The sequence below is a fragment of the Meleagris gallopavo genome, chromosome 1 (genome assembly GCF_905368555.1).
Source record: "Meleagris gallopavo chromosome 1, MGAL_WU_HG_1.1, whole genome shotgun sequence".
Classification (NCBI taxonomy): Eukaryota; Metazoa; Chordata; class Aves; order Galliformes; family Phasianidae; genus Meleagris; species Meleagris gallopavo.
In genome coordinates, this window is record NC_139404.1 from 23,438,490 (window position 1) to 23,455,500 (window position 17,011).

A 17,011-nucleotide genomic window follows, 5' to 3' on the forward strand; every position below is an offset into this window, starting at 1 on the left:
TTTACAAAATTTTGCTTTGTATTTTTCACCAGAAAGAGCAGCTTACCAGAACAAAGCAGAAAAAAAAATTAAACTAAAAGATATTTCAAACAGACATCTGCCAATAGGCAGTCTTAAATCTTTGGGTTTCAATGTATAAAAGATCTGAAATGTTAAGTACAGTATATGTAAAACAATGCTTGATGGAGACAAAATTGAGATAGTATTATGAGAAACTAACAGTGGCAAAAAACAGTACAAACATCTAGTTTTCCCTGGTTTTATACAGGATTTTTCAGTCATACTACACTAGAATTGTTGTGTTTGTACTCAACAGCAAGATATGATTGTCGAGCACAGTTGTCCTATTGCGGTGTTAATAATTATCTCCAAAAGACATTGGCAAAAGGAATTTCATAAAACAAAATTTTCTGCATGAGTTTGAGTGAACGCTTGAATGTAGTTTTAAAAAAATAAATTAATTTAGGTTTTAACCTGAATTATCACTTTTTATTTGGATCAGTAAATGGTGGAACAATTAAAAAAATTATGAAACTGCAATAAGTCTAGCTGGTCTGTTGTCTACATGCTGGAAACTTTGCTAAAAGATTATTCTTATGTCATTTCCACATCAGCTTTACAAAATTCAAGCAGAATATCTTAAAGTTTTGGACAAGTATTTGAATATTTGACTGGATGTATACTTCATCCTTTTGAAGTGGACTTCTCAGTAAGTGATAAAAAACAACAGATGTAACAAGAACTGAAGGAAGAACTCATTTTTCCTATGTGGATGTTTTAGACAAGTTACCTGCCCATAATTTTTCCACGTTTAAGTACATTTATAGATACATTCACTTTCATCATAGGTTTATTTCCTAGTATAAAACTATTCCTTTCAATGCATGGCAAAAAATATTAATATTTCAATGTAATCTCTTCTTCTCCTTTTCTAACAGGTATCCTATTTGCTGCTTGCAACAACTGCCAACCTTTAGTTTAATGATCTGCCTCCTTGTTCTGAAGAATCTTTTCCTCATGAACAGATGTACATCATTTCCGGGTGTCTTGTGGAATATAAGAAAACCCAATTTTTATCAGTAAAGCATCATCATCTGTACTCTCTTCTTATAAAAGATTATAAAACAGCATTCTCTACATGGAATTTCGCACCTTATTTTCAGATAGTGTTTTACTTAACAGATATTAAGTGTGAAATAATGACTTACTTATTTTGTTAAAAAATCAGTGAATAGAGAGGGAACAGTGACTTTTCGCGTGCTACAGATTTTTAGATTGCACTCTACAATAAAACTAGTTTTTGTGACTATAGACAGAACTAGGCGTTATTACAGTAAAACAAAATCCAAATGTTCAGTTTACATCTCTTTTGTCTTTACTCTGTGCTTGAGTATTTAATAACTTCTGTTCAGTCTCCAATTTTCACCACATAATTTGCAAACCAACTCTGTAAAACATAAGATACACTGTGACAATTCCGGAAGTCTTATTTTCAGCAAAACACATTTTATTCCCCTCTACAAGCATTTCTACATATGCTTCTCCTGTCACATTTATGAAAGATATCAGTTAACCTAAAATTTCCATATGTTTTTGACAGGATGGAATCCTTCCTACTGATTTTTAACCAATTTCAATGTGTCATATTAAAATCAAAATAATATATAGCATAAAAAACAAAAATTGTTTTACCTGCTGTATCAGATAGTTAACCTCAGAATTACACCCTGATAATAAACTGTACCAACATTTATTTCTCAATTAGTCACAGTAATAAAATAGGAGTATAGCTGAATATTCCAGCACACTGAATCACAATTCCATTGCCTACATCTTAAATGCACTGAATCTGAGTGTTCACTCTTTATACTTGTAATGCTTTAATGCAACAGAAAGCACAGCAATAATAGCAGAACAGCAAGGTCCTGAACAGCAGCAAGTAAGGATTTCCTCAGTGCAACAGCCATAGGCATAGAAATAAAGAAAAAAATCTGCTTACCTAGGAAAGACTCAGATACACAGAGATCTTTAGTAAGATACAACTGCCACCCCTGTCAACCCATAAGTGAAGTCTGGGAAGGGGTTGCTCCTGGTTTCACCCCTTCCAGTCACTCAGGTACTCAGGTACATTGCATTCACCTGAGCTCACCTGGGTTGGCTCTGCCTTCCCACCCTTCCAGGTGCTCAATCACTGTTTCAAGCTATGACTTAGAACTTCTGCTAGAATATGTTGGATACGTATATTGTGTTTGTGCCCAGAAACAAAAAGGAAGATATTTAATAAAACTGCAACTGAATTGCATGAGTCAGTAAGAAACCTGAAAAAGTGTTTAATATAAGGTAGAATAATCAGTTTTCAATTCATATGAGCTATGAATAAGCACTACTGAATATTATTAAACATTTCTCATCAAGAAATTACGCCTAGCACATAAGAAACTGCTATCCTGTTGGAAAATTATGATTACTTAGAGGAACATAGGAAATCACAAATACCAATTAATGATAAATGCATGTATTTAGTCATGCTACTGCTGAAAACAAAGGAAAATTGGAAGGACTGAGTAAGAGAACTACGGCTAGAACTACTGTTGGGTGATGTTTTTGTTGCTCTAATATTGAGCCTTGTCATCACTCTGTAAATTGTTTATTAACCAGTAAGCTAATTTGATTGCTATTTCTTGCTTTACTTGTCACAGCTAGTCTCACGTCACCTTTTCCAGAAAATGACCAGCAGAATCATCCATCAGCATGTATAGGAAGGAAAGGAGGCTGTGTGCTAAAAAATGAAGATCTGATCATTTTTACCAGGATGGAAAAAGGTGCAGCTTTACTGAAGTGTCCTGAAGATTGGCCAATTTAATGCTAACAAGGCTGAATTGGACACCTTTGCTCTTATTAATGAAAAAAGAATAACTGCTCTATGTCTGAGTAAAAGAATATTGAGGTATCATTCAGCATTTCAAGTACGTCAGTCGTACTGACATTTCTCCGCAAAATACAAAATATTACTGTGAAAAAACTTCTGAAAACAACATTACAAAATAGCACTTCAATATAGCTCTGGTAAATGAAAAATTTGGAAGAAAACATTCATTCACTGTAGTGTTTTATTAAAAAGGAACAATAATGGCAAACAAGATATGACTCCCAAGTAAGACAATGATTTCATAGTATTGCCCCTTTATAATTATTGATACGTAATAGTTAAATTCTAAGGTGCCATCAACAAATGCTAAAATAACAGTCTTCATACCAGAAGCTGCTTCCTGATGCCCATTCTACTCTCTGAGAATTAATTCTAGCAGTAAGGCTTTTCTATAATTAACATTACCACTAGGGAATCAATTTTGCTTAGAAAACATTTCAGATCTCATAAAATGCTTATGATCTTCCCACGGCTTTGTTGATTCTTCTTTTATCTGGTTGTAACCCAACAAATCACAGCTGGGGTTTCTGTAAGGAACAGTTCTGATCGGATTGAAACTAAGAGGGACAAGATTGCAACAGACCATTGGTAAGGCTACTGTGGCTCACAGATAGAAGGCAACTGCCTCCAAACCTGTTAGTCACCCCAGGCTTCGACACTGCTCAATGCCACAGGAAGCCCAACAGTCCATGCTGCTGTCGAACTTCTTCACTTTTTGTCTGAGCTAATTTTCAGTTTGTTCCTGGCTATCAGTAGCTGATGGGAGATGGTAACCTTTAAGTTATTAGGCAGCCCTAAGCAGCAGTACTTAGTTTTTCTAAATTGTTAGTGCATCTGAAATACACGCGATGTCACAATTAATATAATAGTAATGACACCTCTCCAGGGCATCTAAAACAGTATATACAAAGTTCACATTGTCTAATGGACAATAATTTTGACTCTAATATGCCTTCACTTGTAAATCATCAAGTCATTAACCTTAATAAAAACAACCTGCTGTCATTTATCACGCTCATCTAAATTGCTTGGTACTGCAATAACAAAATACTTCACAATAAGGAACACTTGAATGTCCCAGTGAAACCTGGTAAATACAGCAAGTTTTTAATATATGGAAATACTTTGTAAAGAAAAAAGACAAACTGGAAAATTACAAGAAATAAAATAGCTTTCAGTCTCCCCCTACCACCAAAAAAAAAAAGAAAAAAAAAAAGGAAAAAAGCAGGAATAGTTAAACATAACAAAATAGAAGGTGCTGATAACACAGTCCCTGCAGTAAGAACAAAATCAGAAAAGTAACTCTATTGTAGTTATTTGTGAATTTCTTCCAGAAAATTTTGGTCAGAAAACATCACATATTTATATTGTAGATATTATCTTAACTCCTATAAGCTCAAATTCACCATGGAAAATGCTTAACCACATTACAGATTTTCTATTTCAAATACTTTTTTAATGATGAACTAATTCTTAATGAGTTTTGTTTGCTAATAATTATTGATTTATATATTCAAAAAGGACTAAGTAGTTCCCAAATGAAATAATAAAAATCCAAAATGAAATCTCATTAGAAGTTATAATATGTGGATGGGTGGAAGAACAATCTGAATCCAGTGAACTATTTAGGAGCTGCTTAACAGCACCATGAGGAATAATTTCAGAACTAAATGACCAAAATAAGGTATTCAAGGGAATGGAAAGATTATCACAATGACAACTATTCATTACATACAAAAATTTTCACCAGGAAAATTACTGTACTCCAGATTGTTTTGAGGGGAAAGAAAGCTCTAAAAGTAAAACACCTTAATCATAGTTTTCATTTTACCTCCTATAATCAGTTGCATGCATTACCTCATTTTATGCTTTAAAACTGTACTAGTTGTGCACTAGCCTGTCAGAAAATCTTGAATAACAAATAGTGTTCTAGAAGACACTATTTGAAGTTACTGGCCTAGATCAGCAGCTGATACATATCATTGTAGTTCTACATAATTCAACACATCCTATGTGTCTGTCTCAGAATTTCCATAAGGAAATTATCATTTATCTATGAATATCAATCTAGCATTGCCTCTTGGTTTATAAAAAAGGTGTGTAATTGGACAGCCTCCCACTTTAGGTATTTTACTCTCTGAGACATTTGCTCAAGTTAGAATACAACTATTACTATCTATAACAGACTCTTGGTAAAATTATCTCAATAAAAATAGCATATGCAATTGTTCAAATGAAATTACAATTCGCAAGGAGCCCCATGGTATTCAAGCTCATGCTAGAAGAGTTTATTCCAAACTAACATGAGTTGCATCACAATAAGTTACATGCAGTGACTAAATATATCTTTATTTTAGACCATTCATTTCACAACATTTAGCACTCTGCTAGTACCAAGCTTCAACAGTAGCTGTGATTTTATTGGCCCATGTGTCTTAGTAAAACGATATGTGAAAAAAGCAGTGCACTGAATAGTGTATTCCCATTACAAGCAGTTATCTAAATAAGTTATCTTTTCTTGCTCCCATTATCATCAACAGATTGATAGAACGTGTTTAGAAGAATAAATCCTTTGGAGTATATTCATAAATGAAAATGATATCAGAACTTCATTCTCTTTTCTTGGCAGTTCCTCAAAGTTATTGAAAGGCTTAATCTAGGTACTAACTCTACATAAACGCTCCATTAGTCACAAAAACAGAAAGACAAGTCTTTATGGGTGAAAGCCATAGGCTTTTTGGTTGCATTTACCAGCTGTATCACTAACTATAAAGTTCTGGTTTGGAAAAGTAACTTAGCATTACCCCAACTATAAATAAATTGTTTCAGTAAAAGAGTAAGCTTCTTAGTTTCTGTACATTCAGTACATCCACTGAATTTCATCCAATTTCTCAGAAAGTTTTCTCATCACTAGTTTGATAACAATAATATCACTAGGTATGTGGCAAAGTTTATATCAGTCACATGGGTGAATTTATGGGTATGGGCATGGATGGGTCCAGACCTACAGAAAACATGACCTATGTCTTCCATTTAGATCACTGGTCTTGGGCAGTGCAGGAGGAGGTCAGGACGTGTAGTCACAGCCATGTCAGGTTAGCCAGAAAATACAGAAAAATTGAGAACTCTGGAGCCAAAACTGTTTTAGCATTGCCTGTTTACGATCATACAAATGGAGTAGGAAAACTCAAATTTCCTGAAAAAGTGTAAGATATTCCAAATGCTTTCTAATAGAAGCATTTTAATAAACCCATTTTCAAAGCTGGTCAAAATCTAGAGACCAGAAATATAATGAAGAACTTCTGTTGTATTCTTCAATGGCTTGAAGGTCTTAGCCTGGAAATTCATGCTTTGGACACATGCTTTGGACACTCTTGTTTCATTTGCATCATTTTTGGCAAAGGTGTTCACCTAGCTTCTGGCAGATCACTCACACTCCATTTTTCTTGAACACAGACTGCTCTTTGCCTGTTGAGTATATACAGAGTAACTAGAGTAAACTGAAAAACATGTTTAAAAAAAAGTGAGAGGCATGTAAATAGAAAACAACTACAAAATGCAATGTATAAAAGTGTTAAAATGGCAAGACAAAATTGAAAGAACAAATATTCAAGGATTGCAAAACATAATATACAACATAAATAATCAATTCAATACACTTTCTCTGTTTCTGCAAACAATAAACATCACTTGTTCTCTCGTTACTAATGGGCTTCAGATGTAAAATTTCACAACAGCATGGATGATATTCAGATATGACTTTTTATTTTTTTTTAATAGCAGCAACTTAAGTTTTTCTTCTTGTTCACAGCGTGGAAACTTGACTGTAAAGCATTTATTGTGTATCATCCATCATTTCTTTTCATTTTGCTTATTACATATGTTTTGTCTTTTTTTGGAATTTGTGATACTTCTGCAGCATCTGCACAGTATGGGAATCTATTGTGATTTATGTTGCATCGGATACCGATGAGTGTGGCTCTTCTCAGAACCTGGCCTATTCCAGCTCAGGGGCCAGTAACAGCACAGCCAGACTCAATGTGGCATGCCGAAAGATGGTGAAGTTATTGCATCCTACACTTCTACTTATAGTGTCTCTACTTCGTTACCGCCTCTCTTGGGTGTCACCTACTCTTATCTACTACTGACGTGCCAGGGGAGGTCCTGTTCCGTAACATTCCGAAGTTTCCCGAACGCCTACAGATTTATGTCTTTCTTTCCTATGTGAATATCAGTAGTAAATTCCTAATTCCAAAAATGTTTCCAGCAGTTCATTAAAACTCCCATCTACTAGTCCTCAAATCTAATCACCAAGAAAAAGGCTGATATTATGGAGGATTAAGTACATTTCTCACAAACCATGTGATAAAAACACCGCTCCTGGTTGTTTCATCAGTGACAGTAGGATAAAAATAAAAGTGAATCCCCTGAAGTCAGTAGAGTTTAAATGGTATGCAGCTATGTAAACAAAATGTACAAATATAAGTTCTGTACTAACTTGTAGAAAAGTGTTCAAAATTGTGTTAGTTTTTTTCCCCAAAGGCAAATCAGAGCAATGTCATACTCAGAACCTGCTGAAATTCAACTGCAGTGAAAGCTCATTTATACTTTTGACAATATTCATTTGTGGGGATGTCACATAGGATCTAAATCACCTCCTTTTACATGCTCACATGTTACTCAACCAGCAACTCTACCAATTTCGTTTTTCCCTTAAGAAATTATCTCCCCAAATGTCTCACATCTTCTGTATTTGGATGGATCTTTCTCCTCATCATCTCACATTTCTAACTTTGGTGCTCAAATTTTGTCAAATACTACCAACTTCACAAAGTCTTGTTTCTCAGGACATCTCTCTTGCCTTCTCATTTGCTTTTCTTTTTGTATATTTGCTTTCCTTTAGCCCTGTTCTCACTCTTTCATGTCTTCTGGACTGTATTTAGCATTACTGAAAATGGTAGAACCTGAGAAGTACTTCTAGCTACTGTATTTTGCTCTAGAAAGGGTACTGATATTTAACTCTGATGGTGGCAGTCTAAGAGGTTGTTCGTATTAGTAGTTCAAAAAAAAGTTATGATGACTAGTTTCTGAAAGGCAGAACATGCATACTTGAGGAAATTGTGAAATTAGTAATCTTAGTGGATGGTAATATTTAAAGCTGAGAAATGCTGGCATTAAAGAACAGATTGAAAATATAAGCAGTATCAGGAACTATAATAAAGGTAATAGTCAAAGACAAATAGATCATAGTAGTCATTAGCAAATCTGGAAATCAAAACTCAGTGTTTACTGTGCTTGATATAAACCTCTATTAAGCATACTTTATTTAGCTGAGAGACTATTTGAATTTACTTCAGTGAAAATACCAGAACTGTAGACTAAAGGAAGAATGAGAGACTAGAGAACTAAAGATTTGTTTTAAACTCAATTTGTGTTGTTTTTTGGAATCATTATTTCATGGATCATTTATTTGGATATTAGATTTCTTACAAGATTTTATCTCCTAGACATTTATGATTTCTTCATAGAGAGGCTATATTCAGGATCATAGGTCTGAAAGGAGTGTAGGATGCAATATTATTTTCTGCCCATGGTTTTCTGCCTTATGTAAGGAAGAACAATTCATGTGAGAAAAAGAAAAAAAAAAGAAAAAGACATGACTTCACATACACCTCAGTATTAAAGCAAACCATTTTTTATGAATGTCTGAACGCAACAAAGAACATATTTTCCACATTAAATGGAACATTCTTTCCCTAGAATTTACCATAATGACTTAATAATATGATATTTTGCAAAATAGAAATGTTCAAAAGCACAGAGAAATAATTTGAGTAGTGACAGATAGCATTTGTCTCAGTACATAAAACCACTTTGGATATCAAATGATGTCCTGCAGTAACATCAGTTTTGCAGAAAACATAATCTGCAAAAAATGTAAATTGATCTTCGCTTTTCAATTTTAAAATTATCTGCTTACAGAAAACTTTAGAATTGTAGTGAAATAGTTCTGCAAGTGGAACTTGACATTTTGAAAATGGATTAATCTTTACAATTTAATTTCAAAGAAATTGAGAAAAACTGTTTTCAGTTGAGGGCATGGGAAATTAATTTCAGAGATTTGAAATACATTTTCAGGGGAGTTTTTCTGCTTCTGGATTTTTTTACCTCAAGAAATTCTAACAATCCAGAATGTTGAGTGGCCCAATTACCCTGCTTAAAATACAATTATATTGATGTATAAGGTTCCTCTGCCTCATAACAACTCAGAGTAAAAGAAGAAATTGATAGTTAAATTAACTGTGTTAATGTATGGCTTCAGAACACTGCTTCCGCAAGACTATTAGCTATAACAGTCTCTTTTACTCTGGCAAAATCTGATCTGCTTAAATTGTCAACCGTCTGCAAAGGAGGACAGGTTCAAATCCCATGATGGCACAAATCTTTAATTACTTGCAAAGAGCAGGGTCTGGCAACCACAGGAGAGGGACAGAAAAAGGCTTGGATATATTGTTCCCTGATGGCTTTGCTCTGAGCTGAGTTTTAGAGCAGATTGTTCTTGTAGAGATATTTTCCACTATCCAATGTAAATCTGTATTGTTTAGAGAACAAAGAAGAAAGTTTGTGATGACAAGAAGTTAGGATCACTGCCTGATGATGCAGTTGAGGTCTGTCAGCAGTAAGGTAAGTATTTTGAGACAGAAGTTTTAATGTGACTGATGCAGAGAATATAGAATGAATATAGAATTGAGTTTCTAGAATAGATGTTAATGTTAATATTGATTATCTATCTTGCTATAAAATTAGTTTCACAAAGAGCTACTAGACCATTTATTTTCTATCCCATGCAGAGGCTGAACAATCAAATGCCTTAAACAAAGCTTTTTATGCTAAATAGGACAAAATCACATACATTTTGCAGGCTTTATCCATAAACAAAGTAAAAGTGATAGCATTTTCTACCGTGTCAGACTGATGTAGGAGTTTAAGCTACCGAAAATCAGTGAATTAAGGAGAGCTAGATACTGTCAGAAATCCCAGAAGTACTTATTTTCCTGTTCAAATAAGTTGGGAGGATTTTGAAAATACAATAATACATAAAAACATACAATACTGTTGATAAGTGACCAGTTACCACACTCTAGTAGTTATCCCTGAATTCATCATTACTCACTGCAATGGGCAATGACATAATCAATCAACTAGAAAAACAAATACCACAGAGATTTCAAAATAGCCTTACAAATGTATACTAAGAAAGCTGCCACTTGTTATCTTATACCAGCCTGCTCTTCTAAAATCCTAAAACACCTAAAAAGTCCATGGGCATTTGTACTAATTGACTAATTTCCAGGGCACTTTTCTCAAGGCATTCACATGATTCAGGACAGTGATTAAATTAAGCATCAGACAGAAAGATATACTCATAAGCAACACAAAACAAATGGTCCTGATGTTATATTCTGAGCTCTTACAGATTGAGAGGAAGCTGGTCCTGAAATATCCTGGACACTTGAAGACTGACAATGGGCAGAAAACAGTAAAATGTCAGTGATTAGTCAATCATTCAGATTTTGGAAGATAGCGACTATTCCTATTTGACTATCCAGGTCTATGACTACAGTATGAATGCATAAAGTGACCACAGATCTGGATACATGTGCTCAAGGATACCCACATCTTTCAAAGAATTAACAGCTCTATTCAGCATTTAAAAAAATTATAGTAGTACTGTAAGATAGTTTTAATGTGAATGTAATACAGAAATCCATTTCATATTTAAGACATAAAGTGACAGTTATGAAGTCATTACTTAAGAGAATTAGTTTCATTTTTTTCAATTTCAAATTACATCATCTAAAACCTTAGATGCTATAACAGTGACTTGGTATCATTTAAATGCCTGACATAGAATGAATATGGATGGATGGTTTAAGATTTCTGACATCGTATTTTTATTGTTGAGCCCAGGAGTATCCATAGCGTAATACTGATGTAATCAGAAAATTTTAGGGTATTAACCTTTGATACATAATACAAACATAACTTCTGCCTATATGGTGTACAGAAAAAGTCGATTTGGGGTGTTTTGTCTGCCCTCTTCCTCAATGAATAGAAACAAACCTGTGCTGTATTTACAGAGCAAAAAACTTATTGAGTTGCTTTCAGTGCTGTCACAAAATGATCCCAGTATTATGATATTAGTTATCTAATGACAAATATTCTTACACTTTTTTTGAGTACATTTATTAACAGATATCCTAAGAAACATCCTGAGTAAAGAGAGATTACATTATGCTAAAGTAGCTTGAATGATGAACCAAGAGATAATGGAATTGAAAGAATTGCTTAAGAAAATGAACATGGTAACAAGGATCTTTTTACATTGTTTTCTGTAGTTATACATAAGAGTCTCAAGAATGAAAGTGTCTTTGGAAATATGTCTCAGATCTAACAGGTGTGAAAAAAAGGTAACCATCAACTGTTTATTATTACATTACATTTTCCTCCCTTGGGGCCTATTTTATTCTTTGCTAAATTCACTGTGGGTTGGCATCCAGTATTGTGAAACTGATACAGTCAAAGCGAACATTTATCTTACTCTTCACCAGTTCTGGAACCCAGAGAGGAGAGTGTTTGTAAAATCTGCGTACCATTTTGTGCATCATATGCTCACGGGGGTTTGAATTAGTATTTTCTCAGGAGAACTTTCAGTAAAAAGGTGAAAAAATAGCAAAAAAGTGTCATGGCACAGAGAAAGAACTGAATCTTGAAAAGAAGTTGTTTGATTCATGCTTGGTATCATATGCAAAACATGGGAAAAAAATCTTAACAGTGTCTTTGATTTTTTACTGATTTTTTGCAATCAGCACTAGAATTGTGAAACAGAATATTTTTCTATAATAGCAAATCAAAATTTCAAATTATTCAGAGTTCAGCTATCCTCATGGAAAACCTCAAATTTTAACCATATGAAAGCAATTCCAGTAAGCTATGCTTAATTTCTAGGATGAGCTTTCATACAACTATATTAGATTAATTTTTAAGTAGGAAACATAAGACATTAGATTGGAAAATTCATTATTAATCAAAACCTGATGCAGAAAAGGACCTGGGGGTGTGGGTTGACAGTTGGCTGAACATAAACCAGCAATGCTCCCAGGGAGCCAAGAAGGCCAGTGCCTTTCTGCCCTGCATCAAAAATAGTGTCCAGCAAGACTAGTGAAGTCCCTCTATACTCAGAATTGATGAGACAGCACCTCAAGTGCTGTGTTCAGTTTTGTGCTTCTCACTATAATAAGGATATAGAGTTGCTCACTGGAGACCTCATTAGTCTCTACCTGAAAGAAGGGTGTAGGTCTCTTTTATCAGGTGACTAGTGGTAGGATGCATGGAAACATCTTCAAGGTGTACAAAGGAAGGTTTAGTTTGCATATTAGGAATCTCTCTTCATGGAGAGGTGGCCAAGCATTGGAATGGGCTTCCCATGGAAGCGATGGAGTTGCTATCCCTGAAGGTACTAAAGCAATGAGTGGGTGTGTCACCAATAGACATCGTTTAGTGGTGGAATTGGTAGTATTAGTTTGATGGATGTATCTGACGATCTTTAAGGGTCTTTTCCAACCTAGATAATTGAACAATTCTAAGAAAAGTGTTGTTCTATATGCTTCCCACCTCACCCCACGTTTATCAGATAGAAGAAAATTTCAGAGATTTGCCTTAATTTAATTTATTAATTAAATTCAGGGTAGTAGGCTATGCCTGCAATGGCCTTCATTTATTTTTGTGCTGAAGCCATCACTGATGAGAGCAATTAAGAGGTTTTTCCTTTTTCAGTCTTAGTCTGATGCAGTGGAAAGGGTCCAATACCTTAAAATAGTGAAAAACCATACCAATGTAGGTAGGGTGAAGATTGTTGCAAAGAACTGGTAACTTGAAGTAAATGTCTAGGAGACTGAAATTTTACTTGTTAACTATATTGCTAATTATTTGCATCAGTAGGCACAAGAATTCTTCAATCTATGCAGAATGCAAAGTAGCAGCTATGCAGAGAAGTTGCTCTCTCAGGCAAGTGGAATTCCTCAAAACTTGGCAGAGAAATAATTATTTACAGCACTCCCAGATTGACTGGTTGTTTTTATTCTGCTTAGTTAAGTCTCAAGTGACTTGCAGTATTGTTAACTGTTGCTTGAAATCATAAATTCCATTATGTTGACCATAAATTTGTTAAAGGAATTTTGTCATATTCCTCTTGTTAGTAGAAATTTTATTGAAAAAAAAAAAAAAAAAAAAAAAAAAAAAAAGATTTTACTTGCTGGGCAGGACTCCTCCAGACCTGCATATCCACACTTTTAAGCAGCCCTTTATAATCCCTGTTTATCTATACTATTTACATATATTTTTGCATTTTAAAGGTTATATGATCATTTTGTTCATCTCTACTGTTGTTAGATGTAGCAGTAGAACAATGTTGGTTGAAGATATTACTGCTCATTTTGCTTGGGGCTATAAAAATAAATACATGCATATATTTCAATATATATGCATGCATTACAGGTGTGAAAACTCTTTTTCAAGGCCTAGACATGCAAGGAGTGTGATATTATCTTCTCAATTTCTTTGCTAAAGTTCCACAACCAATGACCTGAGTTCATCTCACCTTCCATTTGGTACTTCACTGAGTTAATTAATTAGAAGTATAGTTACTAAATGCTTCTCTTATGGAGTGCTGTAGACATCTTGACAGAATGATTCATATCTTACTAAAGCTGACTCATTTTTTGCAAATTAATACCTTTTTGTACTAATGATAGAGGGAAACTAAGGTGAATAGGCTCCCAACTTGGGCAGTCCAGCTAAATATACAAAATTGGATAGATGAATTTAGCTAAAGCTAATTCATTTCTAATTATCCAAGGAAATTTCTGTCAAAATTGGACCATCATGCTTTATACTTGTACCATAATGGATGTAGTATAAAATTTGTAGCAATTAAGACCTTTCTTATTTTTAAGTTAAGGAAGAGATTTAACACAGATTAAACAAAAAAACACACACAAGAGATTGCTAGTTTGGGTAATATTACACAGAATCACAGAATCACCAAGGTTGGAAAAGACCTTCAAGATCATCCAGCGCAACCATCCACCTGTTGCCAATAGTACTTACTAAACCATGAGTTTAGATTGAAAATTTCTGACTCCTTTAGCAATCAAGAGCTTTTTTTTTTTTTTTTCCTTCTTTTTGAAATTTGGATGAGAAAAAGCACAGTGCTTTAGTAGAAGTTCTATAATTGCCATAAGCATACAGCCAATCAAATGTCTTTGAGCTGTCAAAGTGACAGTGAAAGAAGAAAAGAACTAACAAGACGACAGTATTAGGGGACTGAATGCTTTACTAGTTGGAACTGTAGAGCTGAGAGTAAGGTTTAAATACCTGAAAAACAGGATAAGAGGGACAGATCTTTGATGAGACAGTTATATATTGGAGAAGACAAGAGGATAAAATCATACAAAAAGGAACTCCTCTAAAAAAAATGTCCATAGTACACTTGGTTGACTAGCTCTTATTAATAACTGTGCTGTAACTGCTAGATTCTAACATCATGTTTTGTTTAGTTTTTGAATACCAGTTGACTAGAAAATGTCAAGAAGATTTGAAGTCACTTTTAAGCCTTAAAATTATGTTGTGATCTTTAGATAGAAGACTCTATATATGATTAAAGTAACTAATGTAATTTTGGATAGGAGCCAAAATAAACAGATAAACTGTTCAAGTTTTTCAGTCATAACTTGAACTACATTTGCAATTGATCTGTAAGAGGAACAAGCTAATTATCTGTCAGATTTAGTAGGCACCTGTGATCATACAAGAATCTAAAATCTTATTTACTTTTTTTCTTCTCCTCTAAATCCTAGGTCTTATGGTATGGCAGCAACAGGAAGCAACACGAACACACTAAAAAGACCAAAAAACTTTCAAAAATTATATGTATTTGTTATATTTAATATTATAAAAATATTTATTTTTTGGAATCTCAATTATGTTTATCTCCTATATGGTATTAGAAGTATTAAATTCATTTAAAATTATTTGAAGGTTAATACTATTTTCATTTTTTTTAATAAGAACAGTTCCAGGAAGCACATATAGAGTTCATTATCATTTAATAAATAAATGCCTGAGCAGTAAGAACTCTCATTTGCTCTTAAAGATGTAAAAGTAGACAAATCTCAACATTCTAAATTCACTGTTTATTGTTAATTAGCAAACAGCAGCTTACTAGCCCCCCAAAATGTACTTTCCTTTCTACTCTCTACTGATCAGTTTATGTTCTCTTTTGCTAAATACATCAGGAAACTGTATACGATAAACTATAGTCAGTAGTTTTTCAATTACATTGTTTGCCTAGAAAAACAAGGAAGACCAAAATACTGGCGAAGTATTATAATTTGGAAAAGAGAATGCAAATTTAAAACAAACATTATCAAACTTCATAGGAGTAATTAATTAAAAAGAAAGATGTTAAATTTGTATGTGAATTTGCATTTCAGGTTTTGCTGTTTCAGCTAGGACACAAAACAAAACTGGGGAAAAAAAACCAACACCAGTAACTTCTACCTCAGGAAAGTATTAACAAAATTTGAAACTATATGTAGTCATAGAAAATGACTATCCATGCAGGAGAACCCATTTGCATGAGAACAAGCTAAAATTTGCAAAATAAGTATGTAAGTAAATAAATAAATAGTAAGATTATGACTTCACGACTCCAAAACCTTGGGTTCCAGCAAAGAAAATAGGTTTATTAATAGGTATCCAGCTGGGCTGGTTTTAAATAACAAAATTTAAACTTTCTCCATAATGCAAACCCAGAAAGACTACTGCAATAGTCTCTAAAGTTATGATCAAAGAATCACAATGAGAAAACCTCCTGGAAATGTCTATTTCCTGCCTGCTACAGCTGCAAAGTCATGAGTTTTCCTCCAGACTGGATTTCTAACTCGTAACTTTCAGTAACTTCCCTAGTTAAGCAGTCTTTTCTGTCTGCTTGGATGGACTACACCATTTCTTTTCTTAACTATTAAGAGCAGTCTGTAAACCTGATCTCTGCTGCTTTACCAGCGAAGAAAACAGTCCCTCCCCAAAAGAGCCTGATTAGCTCATTATGGCAGGATAAATCCAAACTTTTCTTCAACAGCCCACATTTTTTCTGAAATTTCATAAGAAATAGTAAATTGCATATAAGCAAGTTAAACATCTATATCTTTATCCACTGTCTTTCCCTGGGTTCCATCTAAATGACAAGAGATGAATTTTGCAAGATGTCTCAGAATATTTACAATAGACACCCACCCTGAAATTTCTCCTGGAGGGATCCTGGCTTATTTGCTGACTATGGAGGCATCTAGGAAAAACTCCCTTCCCTGGTAAATATTAGTTTCATTACTCTACCTATCAGACTCTGCCTATGGACCTAAGAGCCACAGTTGAATTCTCTCCCTGCTGATGTTATACAGTGGGTGGGTCTGTGTGCTGATAAACTGACTGCTATATTGAGAAATCTGAAGAATTAACAAATACCACATCAAATATTTAAATTAAATATAGCATGGAACAAACTGGTTATTCAATCCAAAATCCCAGTCTCAATATACACTGAAAACTTCAGTTCTGTCATTGCATCTATAATACAGGAAACTATGAGACAGTATGATTAAAAACCTTAATTAGTTATGAGCAAAAAGACCATAAAAGGAATATAAATAGCATGTTGTAATGGAGTAGTAATACTAGTCTTGAAAAAAATACAACATATTCTTCTAGTGATTAGATGACCAAAAGTACAGACTTACCTCTTTCCATGCACTCATACAGTGTTCATGATTCATTTATTAAGGTTATAGGTCAACAGCTTAAAATACTGTTAAAACAAAGATTAAGTAAATTAAAAACTTAAAATAACCATGAAATGGAAAGAAGTTATGATGCTAGGTTTAAAACTCAGACTGCTGACCTGACTGAAAACCTTTTTTTTATTTTTGTTTTTGATAGAGATTTTCTGCATGATATTCTTGGCGG

General features: G+C 33.9%; 1 protein-coding gene across 2 annotated transcripts in view; it reads left to right on the forward strand.

Annotated features, from left to right (window-relative positions):
• Positions 1-6,169, forward strand: part of LOC146545228 (uncharacterized) — a 72,232-nt gene extending 66,063 nt beyond the window's left edge. For both annotated transcript variants that reach the window (XR_014881846.1, XR_014881849.1), the window contains exon 3: positions 939-6,169. The gene's annotated coding sequence lies outside the window, so the exon portion shown is untranslated. The remainder of the gene's footprint in view (positions 1-938) is intronic.
• Positions 6,170-17,011: the final 10,842 nt, after the last annotated feature.